Raw genomic sequence first — 11364 nt, 5'->3', positions numbered from 1 at the left:
ATTTTGACTGGGGGATGTAAGGCTGTCTGTTTAAAGGATCACACCCAGATATGTTTGTTCTGTTCTATAAATACAAGTATATGGCAATTGAACTCTTCAGTAAAATGAGCCCTGACTAATGAGAGCCAGGGTTCTCTGTTAAGAAAAAAAAGTTCTAAGTAAGGAGGGCCGAGGGGTATAAGCGGTAGAGCCCTTGCCTAGCTCTTGTGAGGCCCTGAGTTCAAAAACAGGCAAAGAGGAAAGAACTAGAATGAACTGTGTGGTGCTGTTGGGTTGGAATCAGGAATGGTGGTAGAAAACCATGGTTTTTACTAAATAAATATACACATAGACAGACAAACACAGAGGCATGCATGTCCTTGTTCTGCCCACTCATACCCAGCAACATTGGCACATCTCGAGATTTTCTGGCTGGACCTTGGCCTTTCAGGTCCACTTGCCAGTAGAAGGAGACAGAGTTGTCTACAGAGAAGAATAACCTGGGATGTGGCAAGGAAAGAGCCAGGTGAGCCTGACTCAAGTTATAGCACTCCAGAGCAGGGGAGCGTGCAGGAAGTGGAGGGCCAAAACCTATGGGAGTATTCGGAGGCCATTTCTAGCGGCTAACGCTGGGGCCATCTCAGTACTAATATCAAGACTGGCTTATAACTTTGCTGTACTATGACCTGCACACTAATCAAGTGTACATTTGTGTTCATTGCCTGTCTCCCACCCATTAGAATATAAAATTTTGCAAAAGTGGGGCATCGGGGGTCACACGCCCCAAGCATGTAGTGCCTCATCCATACCCACAAGAGCATCTGATCTGAGGTGTACACTCAAATGTATGTATTGACTGAATTCTCTCCTCTTCTCTTTCCCACACCGATCTGGGATACTCACTTTCCCACTGAAAACAAAATGTGGAACTTTCCAGACCGTCGAACCCTAAACAGCGGCAGCTTGAACCTCTATGTCAGAGCATGAGACTCATGTGGGTGGGCAGGGAGAGTCCCAGGAAAGCTGAGCAACCTAGAACATTCCCCCAAGAAGAGTGCTTGGCAGACTGCAAGCTATCAGCCTGGCAATACGCCCAATGGTTTTTCTTGCCTTGGGATGCTCTTTCTGTGGCTCCCCAGGAGGCGGCTTTAGAGAGGACAGCTGACACACACAGCATTACTTTAATCACAGCTGAAGCCCTGCCATTCTAGTGAGGCCATTTGTGTCCACCTATGGGTACAGAAAAGGGACAAGGACAGCACATCCATATTCTAGGGCTGCTGGGTTAACGGTGCCACTCACCAAGTGGATTAAAGCATCAGGGGATTGAGAGGGCACAGTGATGTTTTGGGGAGCATATAAGTAGGTCTCAACAGACAGTAGTGGGAAGGGGGTGGGGGGCTTGCATAGCTTGCTGTGCAGTGCTTCTCAGGTCTGGATTTTTTTGGGGGGAGGGGTGTTTTCGAGATAGGGTTTCTCTGTGTAGCCCTGGCTGTCCTGGAACTCACTCTGTAGACCAGGCTGGCCTCGAACTCAGAAATCCACCTGCCTCTGCCTCCCAAGTGCTGGGATTAAAGGCATGTACCACCACTGCCTGGCTTGGGTCTGGATTCTTTGTTGATCTTCAGTTTGTTGAGAGAGACATGATAGAAAACTTCTCCTGGTGTTCCTGCTGGTTGGTTCTGGTTGTTCCCGCTGACTTGTGCCAATCCAGCAGAGGCCTTGGTGTTTCTGCTGGATTATGCTGCTGCTGCTGTGATGATCTGTGTTTGCTATCCTGACACTACTGAATTAGACTGCTGTTTTCCCGACAACGGAGATTGGAATTGCCTCAAAGAACTACATCTAAACAGGTCCACGTCCCATTGTCCTATTTACTATCTTTTCTTCTCAACCTTTGGATGGTGAGCTAGGTTTAGGGTCAAAGTGTTTGAGAATCCTTATTAAAGTAGGTTTTGAAAAACCTAAGCCTACAGGGCATACATTGTCACAGAGTTCTGAAGACCAGAACTTAGAAATCTAGGTGTCTGTGGGCTGTGCACCTTCGAAGATGACCGCCTTCACTGTCTCACAGTTGTGTCCAAGTCACTTGTCTGGCTGTACCTGCCTCTAAGTGGTCCCTAATATAGCACTGCCAGTGTAATTAGGTTAGGACTCATCCTAGTAACTCCATTATAGCTCGGGAATTTCTCCCAAGACCCTCAAAAAAAAAAAAAAAAAGGGTCACACTCCATAAATTGAATCACACTTGTGGAATGGAGATTATGGGGATTGAGACCTCAGCCATGCCCAGGCTTTCCTGAAATAAGATACTGTCATGTAAACTAACCAATAAGCCAGCAATGGTAAAGACCCGTCCACCTTCCAGGCCTCTGGTCACTTTAGTTCAGGGTCACCTTCTGAAAGGCCCATTCTTATTGCCTTTGGTCTTGGGCTCTCACCTCCGGACTTGACATTTCATAGCCTGTAGACCTTCCAATTATCTCCTGAAGTCCCCAGACAGTTCAGGGCCTCTGGAAAGAGTGAGCACAGAGTGGCTAATCCTTTTACAGTGGTGCCTGTGCTCTGAGCAGGAATGGTCTGTAGGGATAACAAAGGCAAGCTGAGCATGTGCAGTGTACGCATTTGAGATCACTTACAGCTGGCAATAAATGGGAGGATGGTGGCCCAGGGCAGCTCCATACCACAGGAGGATTGGAGCGTTGGATTAAATGAGGAGACTCAAATCAACAGTACACATGAAGGGCCCAACCAGCCCTGCCCTGAGTCACAGCGGATACAGAAATGCCTGCTCTCTGTCCTCAAGGCAATTATAATCTATTTAGGACGTAGACATAAAACACAGGAGAAAGAGATGGCGAAGCAGTTAAACAGCAATTCCCCGTCCTGCACCTCCATTAGCTGTCAAACGAACTGCAGCGGTAATAACAAACATTACTGGAGTTGTGAACGAGGAGAGGTTATTTGGTTGTTGGTGGCATGGATAGATGCTTGCTTTCTTCCTGGGGGAAACCGAAGGGTTAATAAACACTGCAATTTGGAGCGCTCGCAGCACCTCAGTGTATGTGACAGCAAGAAACTCCCCTTTGCTGAGCACTTCCTATGGAAGGTAGCAATTCCCGCACCTTAATGCTCTTGCCTCCAAGTCTCTGTCTGTCCTTTTCTATATTCTGTAGTAACTAAAGCTAACACTTGAAAACAAGACAAGTCCCACGCTCAGAGCCTCACTGTACAGCCGTTTATTGGCACACACGGCACGCTTGGTTCTGGAAACCTGACTGGGGTGATGAAGGAAAGGAGAGGACAGACACACGGACACATACACAGAAAGGCTGGGATTGGATAGGCCATGCTGGCTCTGACGGAGCAGCACCAACTATACAAGAATCCAGAATCTTGCTAGGCAGTGGTGGCGCACGCCTTTAATCCCAGCACTTGGGAGACAGAGGCAGGCGGATTTCTGAGTTCGAGGCAAGCCTGGTCTACAGAGTGAGTGAGTTCCAGGACAGCCAGGGCTACACAGAGAAACCCTGTCTCAAAAAACAAACAAACAAAAAAACCCAAAAAACAAACAAACAAACAGAAAGATTCCAGAGTCTCAGAGTGTTTACTATGTCTAGCGGGAGAAAGAGGGGCTGGCGAGTCTTGTTGGGTAGTCTGTAGGGGAGCACTCCAGGCTGTAAACATCCTGGAAGAGGAAACTGCCATCATGACTTCTGTATCCTCTGCTAACATTCCCACACAGACCAGAGGAAGGCTTTGCCAGTTCTGGTGGGTCTGCGGTACCATCCTTGTCCATAAACAACACACTCTGCTCCACACAGTGTATTTCTGCTGGTATAATGAAGTCCAAATGATGGTATACAATGCTATGAGTGGAACATGGGGCTGGTAAACAGAAGGTAAGAGTGATGAAGGAGGGTCAGCTTGGACCGGAGAGGTTATAAGACAAGAGGTGGAAGTCAGCGGGGAGAGCAGATCTAGATTGCTGGCTTTGACAGTGGGAGGAGGGGGCTGGTGAGATGGCTCAGCGGGTAAGAGCACCGACTGCTCTTCAGAAGGTCATGAGTTCAAATCCCAGCAACCACATGGTGGCTCACAACCACCCGTAATGAGTTCTGACGCCCTCCTCTGGTGCATCTGAAGACAGCTACAGTGTACTTACATATAATAAATAAATAAATCTAAATTTAAAAAAAAAAAAAGAAAGAAAATGGACAGTGGGAGGAATGGCCACAGTGAGGTGTGGGCAGCCTGTGAGATCTGGGACAGCTGCTCTCTGCCTTCTCCACCCCAAGAAAACAATAAGTTCACAGTATTTTAAGTTAATGAGTTTGTGGAACTTGGTTATTGCAGCAACAGGAGACCAATATATGATTTTTAAAAAGATTTTATTTTTATGTATACACACACACACACACACATGCGTAACTATTTAATAATGTATCTGCTCATTAGTGATGGGTGTTTGGATTATTTCCAGCATAGAGTTGTTATTAAAAATGCTTGATGGATTGTTGTCCTTAATTTTCTGTTGTAGTGACAAAACACCAAAACCAGGAGAAAGCATTTGATTGGAGGGTTGATTACAGTTTTTAGAGGGTGAGTCCATGACCAATGTGGTGAGGAGCATGGCAGCAGGTAGGCAGGCACGGTGCTGGAGCGGTAGCTGAGAGCTTCCATGTTGAGACACAAGGCAGAGAGAGGAAACACTACCTGGGGATGTGCTCACCCCCTTATTCTAAGTACTCGGGAAGCAGAGTTCAAGGCCAGCCTAGACTACAAAGTGAGTTCCAGGACAGCCACAGCTATTACACAGAGAAACCCTGTCTCAAAAACAAAAACAAACAAACAAAAAGACCCAACGAAACAACCACCATCACAACAAAAACCAAACAACCAAACAAAACTCTCCAAAACAAAACAAAAATAAACTCCAAATCAAAACCAACCAACCAACCAACAACAACAAAAAATCAAAACAAACAAACAAAAAATCAAAGCCCACCCCCAGTGACACACCTCCAACAAGACCATACAAGGCCACACCTTCTAATCCTTCTCAAACAGTTCCACCAACTATAGACTAAGCATTCAACTGTAAGAGCCTCCAGGAGCCATTATCATTTAGACCACCACATGAATGTGTCAGTCTGTGGCTTTTGTTGAATACAAGCAGGCGTTTCTGTTGAGCGTGAATTGAGGAGTGGACTTGTGGTCATGGGGTATGTGCATGTTCAATTTCAGCAGCTACATCTAAACTGTCACCCGACATTTGTATCCATTTCCCCTTTGCTATGGATTGAGTATCTGTGCCCTCAATTCATTTTTCCAAGACAGGGTTTCTCTGTATATCCCTGGCTGTCCTGGAACTCACTCTGTAGACCAGGCTGGCCTTGAACTCAGAAATTCACCTGCCTCTGTCTCCCAAGTGCTGAGATTAAAGGCATGTACCATCACTGCCCAGCTGTGTATGGTTTCTTAAAATGTGGCTTTTGCAAGATAAGTAGGTCAGGAAGATGGTTCCTCACCATAAAGTTAGTGCCCTTACAAGAAGAGACAGAGAGATTGACTTTCTGCCTCTTTGATTTCTGTCATGTAAGGGTGCAATGAAAAGAGAGCCAACCTTCAACCAGGCAGATACCCTCATGGGGCACTGGATCTGTCAGCACCTTAATCTTGTCTGCCATCCTTTCCAACTATGAGGAATATTTGTTTATTTCTTAAGCTACCTAGTCTGGTAATTCTTTAGGGCAGCCCTCCTCCCAGCCCCCACAATGGCTGGACCAGCTCCCACCAGCAGTGCATGGCTTCCCAGTCACTCAGCATTCTTTGCGTTTGTTGGAGCCTTTTCTTTACTTTTTTTTTTTTTTTTTTTTTTGGTTTTTCGAGACAGGGTTTCTCTGTGTAGCCCCAGCTGTCCTGGAACTCTGTAGACCAGGCTGGCCTCGAACTCAGAGATCTGCCTGCCTCTGCCTCCCAAGTGCTGGGACTAAAGGCATGTGCCACCACTGCCTGGCAGAGCCTTTTCTTAACAGTTGTTTTGTGTTGACTCTTTAGCAGGCTGCTTTTAGAGCCTTGATTTCCCTAGGAAGCTTGTGTGTGTGTGTGTGTGTGGGGGTGGCATTGAAAGGAAGCCAGCCTTGATTGGGTCTGGGGGATGCAGGTGCTTTGGAGCTGGGACCTGAGTAGGCAGGAGCATCCTTCTGCAGCAGGCCATCCATGCCTGGGGTTTGTGCTGCAGAGGCAATGCTTATAGCCCCACGAGATCATGCAAGATGAGGCATACCTTCTTGAAGGAAACCAGAGAAGGTGGCCTTGGATTCTTTAGTGGCCCCAGGTGGGAAGTCATTTTCTTCTGGCTCATAAGGCAGCCATCTGTTCCGCTGTGTTTTACTACCTTCATTCCTCAGAGGGCCAGGGGAGGCAGGCCCAGGTGGGCATGCTGCAGAGGATGGATGCTCTGGGCTCCAGCAGGAACCCACAAGGCCTTTACCATCCCAACATACTGGCCAGGTGCAGCCTTCCAAATGCAGTGAGCAAAAGGAGACACCAAAGCCACAGTCAGGGGACAGCTGAACAACTCAAGGATCTCCCTTCTGCTGGGCCAGAAACTGGGCCCGGAACAGTGTTGACGGCTAACTTTGGTTAGCAAGTTGACATGCCTGGAATGAGGGATTGCTTCCATCAGATTAGCCTGTGATCATTTCTATGGGGAATTTCCTTGATTGCCAGTTGATAGAGGAGGGCCCAGCCCAGTGTGGGCAAAATCAGTCTGAAACAGTCCAGGCTGTGTAGCAAGGATCGCTGGGAGACATCCTGGAAGCAAACCACTGAGCAGCATCTTCCTGTGGTCTCTGCTTTATACTCCTGCCCTCAGTCCCTGTCTTGGTTTCCCTGTAAGCTAAAATAAACCCTTTTCCCCTTAGGTTGCTTTTGGTCATGGTGTTCATCCCAACGTCAGAAAGCTAACTAAGACAGACAGCTTCAGGCTGGGCCCCTTTAGGGGAAGGCAGGGAAGAAGGTGGCCAAGACTTGTCTCAGAGAAGTGCACATAGCAGGCAGAGGAGGGCTCCTGGCAGGTGGCAGGAGAGAGAGTGGAGGGCGTGGCTGAGGGACGATGGATTCTTTGTTTTGGTGTTTTTTTGACAGGGCTTCATCCAGGCTGGTTTCAAACTCCCTATGTAGCTAAGGATTATCTAGAACTCCCAACCCCCTGCCTCCACCTCCCATAGGCTGGGATTATAGGTATACATGGCCATGCCCAATTTTATGTGATGCTGGAGATTAAACTGAAAGCTTCATGCATGCTAGACAGGTAGGTGTTCTACCAGCCAAGCTCCAGACCTAACCTGTGGCTGCTGTGATCGTGGGGAGATTTGTGTCGGAGGGGTTTCTCTGAAGGATTTGAGTTCTCTCTCCAGAGTTCAGATGCCTCTCATTAACACTGAAGAATGTATGGGCACACAGAGAGAACTCTGTTTTCAAGGTAGATGCGCCAGGTTGGACCCTACCCACATCTAAGTTATAGTCCCTTCTGAAGAGCAATAGAAACCCTGTTAATGCAAATTCTCTCTGTTCTGGTAGCTCAGCACAGCTCCAGCCAACCAGTTACCAACACCCTCTATGGGAGGAAGGTTGGCTGTAGACGTCTCTGGTCTCCATTTCCTCAGGGGACATGTGGCTTTTGACCTCTTGTTACTTGGTTGAAAAAAAAAAAAAGTTGAAGGCTTAAATTTTTATTTTTATTTTTAAAGACCATGTAGACCCATGTGTGGTGGCTCATATCTATAACTTTAGGAGGCTGAGGCAGGAGGATCAGTGATATTGCTGGGAGCTGTAGACCAGTCTGGGCGAAGACAAATGAAAAAGTGAATGTAGCCAGGCAGTGGCTCATGCCTTTAATCCCAGTGCGTGGGCTTAGTTTTCAATGCTTGCCGAAGGTGAGTTCCTACCATGTGATCAAAAATCTCCATCTCAGGTTCCACTGTTAGTGTGCGTGGCACAGTCTAGTCCTCACATGTTAACAGAGACTTATATCAGACAAAACATCTCAAGGGCTCAAAAATGACCTCCCAGGGTCCAAGAATTGCTGTGATGGCCTGGGCGGGGCTTCCCTAAACATGGCCAGACTTCTGTATCTAAGGGCTCCACACCCATGGCTTTAACCAATTTATGATGGAGATCATCAATACAGTATGGCTATTGCCAATGGTGTTTGCCTTGTACTGGGTGTGAACAGTCTAGAGATGGTTTTAAGAATATGGGATGATGTGTGTAGGTCATATGCAAACACTTTGCTAATTCATATATGGAATCTGCACAGCTGCCAAGTTTGGTACCCATGGACATCCCTGGAAACCATCCTCCAAGGATACCGAGAGGCGACTATAGGCAGGTACCACTCCTGTGATGGTTAATTCAAGTCGACAGGATTTAGAATCACATAGGAGATTGATGAGGGTGTTTCCACAGAACACTGACTGAGCTGGGAGACCATCACTGGGTATGGGCAACACCATTCCATGTGCTGGGGGGCCATGATGTGTGTGTGGGGGAGGGGGAGAACACGAAATGAACTGAGTGTTGGTGAGAGTGTTTTTGTTTTGTTTTGTTTTGTTTTTTTGTCAACTTGAAATAAGCTGGAGTTATCAGGGAAGAGCAAAGTTCAGCTGAGGAGCTGTCTCAACCAGACCAGCATATCCTTGATTGATGACTGATGAGGGTGGTCCCATGCCAGGGCAGGCGATGGTGGGATGAATAAGAAATTAGCTCAGCTAATTGCTAAGCTATGTGGAGCAAGCGTTCTTCCGTGGTCTCTGCTTTGTTTGGCTCCTGCTTCCTGGTTCTTACCTTAGGCTCCGGCCTTGACTTCTCTTCACCATGAACTGTGATCAGAACATGTGAGCCAAATAAACCCTCTTCTCCTCAAGATACTGTTAGTCATGGTAGTTTATCACGGCCATAGGAAGCAGGCTGAGAACCAGTTTTCTCCTCAGCTCTGTGTCTGGGCCCCAAGACTTGAACTGCTCATTGCGGCCTTATATAGACTGACAGGCGTGACCGTGACCATGAGCCAAACTGAACATTTCCTCCTTTTTAGCAGTTCTGCCACTTACTTGATCCTAGTGACAATGAAAGGGACAGACTTACGGTGGGTGGGGCAGGTCTGTTGAGGGCCACTCAGTTTCCTCTTGGGCTTGAACTGCAGTCACTGTGGAGGCTTGCTCACGCCCTTAATAGTGGCCCCCACTTTTCCCTCTTGTTCCCCACCCTCCTCCATACTTCCTGGGACCATCTTTCAAATATATAACGCTTCCTTTGTCTTGGGCTCTGCTTCTGGGAAGCCCAGGGCCACACAGGTGACAACTGTATCTGCCATTTGCAGGACTTGGCTGTGCCCTGGGCACTCATGGGAACTTGACATGAGCCTCAAAATGTGTTGCCACATTGCCAGGGAATGAGCTATTCCCAGCCTCCTTTGACAGGTGAGGACACAGAGGCTCAGAGATACTTGGCCCAGGGCCCAGGGTAGGCCAGTTGCTATCCAGAATGACTCTTCTCTGAAGACACAAGGTAGTGCCTTCAGAAGCAAGGGTTGGAGCTGGGCCGGTGCTGCCTGGTCCTTAGCAGCCAGGGAACACTAAGTCTTCATTGTGGTTAAGAGGCCAGGGAGCATGGATAGGCCACCTTTCTATTGTGTAAGGCCACATTTATACTTCATATGGTAGAAATAGCTCATACACACCATGAAGTGTTTGCTTGTTCTGAGTGAAGCCCCAGTCCCGGTGGCATTTGGAAAGATGCTGGATCGATTCTAGCAGACACTAACCAAACTCAGCATCCCTGGGAGTGTGTCTAAACTCTCTGCTCTCTCTATGAAGCCCTTACCGCAGGGGCCAACAAAAAAGGGATGTGGCCGGGCAGTGGGGCACACGCCTTTAATCCCAGCACTTGGGAGGCAGAGGCAGGCAGATTACTGAGTTCCAGGCCAGCCCTGTCTACAGAGTGAGTTCCAGGATAGCCAGGGCTATACAGAGAAACCCTGTCTAGAAAAATGGTTGTGGTCAAGGTCCAGCTTTGGAGACCACAGTTGAAGCTGAACAGTCAAGACTGGTAGAGGCTAGACCAGTGGGAAGGGTGCAGTTAAACTGTTCAGCCAGAGACACAATTAGGGAGACGTTGAGGAGATAAGAGAGATGCATGACACCATGAATCTCTGGGGCTCAGCTGACCACCTGACCAGAGGGGCAACACTCAGCTCTGGATGACTGGCTGCCTTTGTTTCCTGTCCTAAATGACCTGCTGGCAGGAGCATAGTAGCTGCCACCTTCTTGGGTCACCAAGTTCCCCCTGAATAAAGTACAACTTGAGGACCCAGTTCCTGTGCCTGCTTAATGGTACTGCTGGTGGCGGGTAACAGGAGCCCCAGAATTCTGGTTCCGCTTGTACAGATCTGACCTAATGTTGTGATCCTGCATCCCGAGGCTATGATTGCTGTCACCATTATCTTCATAGACTAGTGGTTCAGGGAGGGAGTACCCTGCCCTGGGCCACAGGAAAAAGCCGGAGTCCCTCCCACTCTTCACAGAGATGGCAGGGAGGAGGGAGGAGGAGAGGCCATGTGTCACCCTGCCACCAGCCTGTGAGAGCACATCCTCCAGTCTCAGAGCCCATCTCTGTCATACACGGAGTAAATGGGTCTATTCCCCATGAGTTATCTGCTAGCCGGCAGCGCTATCCATCTGCTCATTAACACAATTAACGAAAAACAACTCCAACGAGCCTTCTGACTCCCAGCCTGGGGGCCTAAGGACATAACACGGAAATGACTCTTTATTAAGTCTGATGAAAGGCTTATTGTTCGGTAGTTAGAAATCACGGTCTCTCCTCCCAGGCATGTGGCTCATGAATAAACAGCCCGATGCGTTTTTGAGTTGGGTCCGACCAAAACCTTCCTTGGATCCATCTCTTCCTCACTTACACAGGCCTCCATGGGGACAGCCGTGGGAGCCTGCCATTTTGCTTTGGTTCTGGGTCTGTTGTCTGCAGCAAGCAGCAAGCAAGGAAGAGATAGATACCTGTGGGAACAAGGCTAGGAGCCTAGATAGGCCAAAGGCCTTAGTGATGAACACTAAGTTCGTCACTTCCCTAAGTGCTCTCTGTGTGTGTGTGTGTATGTGTGCGCGCGCGCGCGTGCGCGCGCGCCTGCGCACGTGCATGTGCATGAGTATAGAGTCCTCTACTCCCTTATTGAAGTCCTCATAGCCAGGGCCAACAGGAGAGAAAAGGAGGCCAAAGTCTAGCTTTAGAGACCACAGCTCTGTCACAGCATCTAAGGCTGGCTCAGACCAGATGATAGAACAATAAAGAGGTTCTGCTGGG

The sequence above is a fragment of the Mastomys coucha genome, unplaced genomic scaffold (assembly GCF_008632895.1).
Source record: "Mastomys coucha isolate ucsf_1 unplaced genomic scaffold, UCSF_Mcou_1 pScaffold15, whole genome shotgun sequence".
Taxonomy (NCBI): domain Eukaryota; kingdom Metazoa; phylum Chordata; class Mammalia; order Rodentia; family Muridae; genus Mastomys; species Mastomys coucha.
This window is presented reverse-complemented; position numbering follows the sequence as displayed.